This window comes from Micropterus salmoides, unplaced genomic scaffold, assembly GCF_014851395.1.
Source record: "Micropterus salmoides isolate LMB-PRFRI ecotype aquatic unplaced genomic scaffold, ASM1485139v1 Ms_hic_scaffold_10, whole genome shotgun sequence".
NCBI classification, from domain to species: domain Eukaryota; kingdom Metazoa; phylum Chordata; class Actinopteri; order Centrarchiformes; family Centrarchidae; genus Micropterus; species Micropterus salmoides.
In genome coordinates this window covers 5,144,199-5,149,401 of record NW_024040041.1, presented here as the reverse complement: position 1 = coordinate 5,149,401, position 5,203 = coordinate 5,144,199, and the positions used below count along the sequence as shown (strand labels likewise).

The window sequence follows — 5,203 nt, the reverse complement described above, 5'->3', positions numbered from 1 at the left end:
CCCTGGAGTCAGCTGAGGCCAAGCACTTGACCCTCAAGATGGCCTTTCTCCTTGCTATCACCTCTCTGAGGAGGGTGGGGGAGCTCCAAGCGCTTTCGGTTTCCCCGCAAAGCCTGGAGTTTGCCCCAGGGAATATTAGGGCTATCCTGCACCCTCGTTCAGGATACATCCCTAAAGTGCCTTCTTGTGCGGCAGGGTCCACAGTGCTGCAGGCATTTCATCCTCCACCTCATGTGACGGCGGAGGACGGGAGACTTCATCTGCTCTGCCCTGTCAGAGCACTGAGTAGTTACACTCTGAGGTCCTCCCGTTGGAGGAAGGCTACCAGCTGCTAGTGTGTTTTGGGTCTCCCAGGGCCGGGCTCCCTGCATCCAAACATACTATTAGCAACTGGATTGTTCAGACTATTTCCCTGGCGCGGTTTGCCTTCACCTGTGGCTGTGAGGGCTCATTCTACCAGAGGCAAGGCGGCCTCTCGAGCCCTCCTTTCCGGGGCCTCTTGCAGGATGTTGTTTAGCGGCTGGCTGGGCCACTCCGCACACATTCATTCGGTTTTACAGTCTTGACCTTCCTTCGGCACCTGGCACTCGTGCGCTCTCCTCTTAGTCGTGCCACTTTATTGCAAACAGGGGCAGGCGGGGTTTTCGGTACGGTTTAGTGGGTATCTCGTTCCCATAGTGTCGTAACCGACGCAGTTCGAGTTCCCTCGAAGGGGAACGTCATCGGGTTACGTATGTAACCCTGGTTCCCCGAGAAGGGGAACGAGAGACTGCGTCGGTCCGCCGCACCTTTCTCCCCGCCTGAAGCGCCTGCTTCATAGTTTAAGCTAATGATGAGTGTGTACAGGTGTGCTTTATACTCCTCCGGTTATTCCGTCACACCTTACCGTTCTAGCAACAAGCCAATAGGATTGGAGTGATTTCATTCACGTTCAGACCTGCTTCGCCTAGAGGCGTTCCCATAGTGTCGTAACCGACGCAGTCTCTCGTTCCCCTTCTCGGGGAACCAGGGTTACATACGTAACCCGAGACATTTTTTTAATGGAGAGACAAACCCACATATGCAGGCACATCTTACTATGAGCATAATGCGCCAATTAAACAGCAGTGAAAGTTACTCAAAAGCATTACATTTCAGAGACAGTAATATTGTAATCTAACTAATTACTCTCAATTGACACTAACTAGTAATCTTTAATGCATTACATTTTGGAAGTAACTTGCCCAACACTGGTCTTTAAAATACTCTCTGTTATGTCTTACATGCAATGAAGGTGTTCCGATCAGACTAACTGGGTCCGGGTCTACTCAGTGCTCTGGGAGAGTTGAAATCTATCACAACAACGCCTGGGGAACAGTCTGTGATGACAGCTGGGACTTAAATGATGCTGAGGTGGTGTGCAGACAGCTGGTCTGTGGTGCAGCACTGAATGCCACTCAGTCGGCCCATTTTGGTCAAGGAACCGGTCAAATCTGGCTTGATGATGTGGCCTGTTCAGGAAGTGAAAGGTCTCTAACTGAGTGTCGGCACAGAGGATTTGGGTCACACAACTGTAACCACGGTGAGGATGCTGGTGTCATCTGTTCAGGTGAGAAAACGTTTCAGATAAAGTATTTTGAATAAATGTATCCTTTTCTGTGTATTTTAGCAGCTCTGTCACTGAGTCATTGTGGTGTGAAATGTAACACTGTTCAGATGCAGCACTATATGAGCTGCTAACCACAACCTGCAGAATGCTTTTAGAATTGAAGAGCAGAATAACAAGTGGGAAATTTTGCTCAATACAGTAAATGAAACTGTAATGTAGATGATGAAGTTCATCGAGTGTTTGATCTACTTTGAAAAGTGTTTTATATTTCTCACAGTTCCGATCAGACTAGCTGGGTCCGGGTCTACTCAGTGCTCTGGGAGAGTTGAAATCTATCACAACAACACCTGGGGAACAGTCTGTGATGACAGCTGGGACTTAAATGATGCTGAGGTGGTGTGCAGACAGCTGGTCTGTGGTGCAGCACTGAATGCCACTCAGTCGGCCCATTTTGGTCAAGGAACCGGTCAAATCTGGCTTGATGATGTGGCCTGTTCAGGAAGTGAAAGGTCTCTAACTGAGTGTCGGCACAGAGGATTTGGGTCACACAACTGTAACCACGGTGAGGATGCTGGTGTGGTCTGTTCAGGTGAGAAAACGTTTCAGATAAAGTATTTTGAATAAATGTATCCTTTTCTGTGTATTTTAGCAGCTCTGTCACCGAGTCATTGTGGTGTGAAATGTAACACTGTTCAGATGCAGCACTATATGAGCTGCTAACCACACCCTGCAGAATGCTTTTAGAATTGAAGAGCAGAATAACAAGTGGGAAATGTTGCTCAATACAGTAAATGAAACTGTAATGTAGGTGATGAAGTTCATCGAGTGTTTGATCTACTGTGAAAAGTGTTTTATATTTCTCACAGTCTGTATGGGTGATGCAAAGTATAATGTCATAACCTTTGCCAAATTTGTCTTACAGTAAAGATTTCTGTCATGACTAAATGACAAACAAACACATGTTCTATCCAGCACTGATTTGTCTTCTGTGTTCTGAAACTAGGTATCAGACTAGCTGGGTCCGGGTCTACTCAGTGCTCTGGAAGAGTTGAAATCTATCACAACAACACCTGGGGAACAGTCTGTGATGACAGCTGGGACTTAAATGATGCTGAGGTGGTGTGCAGGGAGCTGGACTGTGGTGCAGCACTGAGTGCCCCTCAGTAGGCCCGATTTGGTGAAGGAACCGGTCAAATCTGGCTTGATGATGTGGCCTGTTCAGGAAGTGAAAGGTCTCTAACTGAGTGTCGGCACAGAGGATTTGGGTCACACAACTGTAACCACGGTGAGGATGCTGGTGTGGTCTGTTCAGGTGAGAAAACGTTTCAGATAAAGTATTTTGAATAAATGTATCCTTTTCTGTGTATTTTAGCAGCTCTGTCACCGAGTCATTGTGGTGTGAAATGTAACACTGTTCAGATGCAGCACTATATGAGCTGCTAACCACACCCTGCAGAATGCTTTTAGAATTGAAGAGCAGAATAACAAGTGGGAAATGTTGCTCAATACAGTAAATGAAACTGTAATGTAGGTGATGAAGTTCATCGAGTGTTTGATCTACTGTGAAAAGTGTTTTATATTTCTCACAGTCTGTATGGGTGATGCAAAGTATAATGTCATAACCTTTGCCAAATTTGTCTTACAGTAAAGATTTCTGTCATGACTAAATGACAAACAAACACATGTTCTATCCAGCACTGATTTGTCTTCTGTGTTCTGAAACTAGGTATCAGACTAGCTGGGTCCGGGTCTACTCAGTGCTCTGGAAGAGTTGAAATCTATCACAACAACACCTGGGGAACAGTCTGTGATGACAGCTGGGACTTAAATGATGCTGAGGTGGTGTGCAGGGAGCTGGACTGTGGTGCAGCACTGAGTGCCCCTCAGTAGGCCCGATTTGGTGAAGGAACCGGTCAAATCTGGCTTGATGATGTGGGCTGTTCAGGAAGTGAAAGGTCTCTGACTCAGTGTCAGCATGGAGGATTTGGGAAACACAACTGTGGACATAGTGAAGATGCTGGAGTGATCTGTTCAGGTGAGAAAGATTTTGTAATCATTTCTCTTATATGTAGCTATTCATAAGTAAAGCAGTAATACCACCATTACTTCTACTAATAATAACAACAACAGTAGCCTAATTGGCAGTAAAACTTTGCCTTGTCTGAGACTGTATGTTACAAAAAACCCTTTGTTCATTTTTCAGAGCTTATTTCTCTTTTGCTGACTTTTTGCCCCCTCTGGTTTGGGGTGTGGGATTAAAAGAAAGGGGCGCAGCGTTGTGATTCACTGTATAACAAATAAAGTTGTTTGGGTCCTGCTGCCTTCAGGACATTTAGGATTCGGGGACGTTTTGATGCAAATGTTCCTACACCTCACATTATAGTGACCCATACACATCAGCACAAATGCACTACAAGAGAGACAAAAGGGAACAAAAATAAATAGAGGCTCTCTGAGGCTGTAATGCTCATCATACAGAGAAACAAACTGTCTGATAAAGTGAAGTCACTTGGTTTATCAGGAAAAATCAGGAAGTCTCACCTGATGAAGTTCACAAATACACCACATTGCATGGTGGAGACATATCAGTCTGAACCACACGTCAACCTGCTGATAATGCTGGAGGGAATGTCAGGCTGTCAGGTTATCCTCTGGGAACCATGACTCTCAAAACTGTTTCCAGTCCTTGTTGCAGATGTGGAGCTATTTTACTGTTTGCATTTAATACGCTCCACTGATTTAAACTGAATTACAATAAAATAATACATTTCTGTTTCACTTCTCTCTTTTTGTCGGTATGCCAGTTCCCCCTTCTCTCTCTCTCTGTCTCTCTCTCTCTGTAACATTACAGTTTTTCTCAATGGCTTAAACACATTTCTTGAAATTATGCCTCTTTTTCTCGAAACTCTAAACACAAATCCACAACTTCTCACCCAATTCTCCAAACGTCCTATTTTCAGGTCAAAATGAAGCTCTCCACTCAAAACCATTCAATCTTGCTGAAAAACCAAACTTTGCCCTAAGACATGACACACAAGCCCTCAGAAACACACACACTGCAACACAGTCTGACACACTGGTGAGAGAGATTCAAAGCAATACTCCAAAACTGGTTATTTTTCTTTCTTTATTTTTCTTTTTTTTTTAAACCTGTCCTGCTCAGCAGCCTGGTATGGAGTATGATGACCTGGATACCATATTGTGCCAGACAGATTTTACTTTAACAAGAGAGTATTAATATACTCCTTTGTCTGATATAGCATGACAACTAAGAGAAAAATGAAAACAAGAAACAGTCACGCACCATAAATAAGCATCACAGCACAGCCACGAGAGCTGGAATAATAACAATTAATTTAAATAAGTAACTGAAAGAAAAGCATCAGGAATAATTCTACCAGGGACAACCTAAATTTGTTTGTGTCTATGTGTGAGACTGTGTGTGTCTGTGTGTGTGTGTGTGCGCATAAAAACAATAACTGGTTATTAATAATGTTGCTTGTGGTTCTCCCCTTCAGAAACCTTTTCACATGATGAACACAAAAGAAATAACAAATGTAAACATTTGCTCATTTTTTATTCCTTAGTGTGCTGAACAGTTCAACACACCTAACA

At 44.1% G+C, this 5,203-nt stretch overlaps 1 long non-coding RNA gene across 1 annotated transcript; it reads left to right on the top strand.

Annotated features, from left to right (window-relative positions):
• Positions 1-1,870: 1,870 nt before the first annotated feature.
• LOC119896470 lies at positions 1,871-3,617 on the top strand. Its single transcript, XR_005443227.1, has 3 exons — positions 1,871-2,177; positions 2,592-2,900; positions 3,315-3,617. It is a non-coding gene; the product is annotated as an uncharacterized LOC119896470 (long non-coding RNA).
• Positions 3,618-5,203: the final 1,586 nt, after the last annotated feature.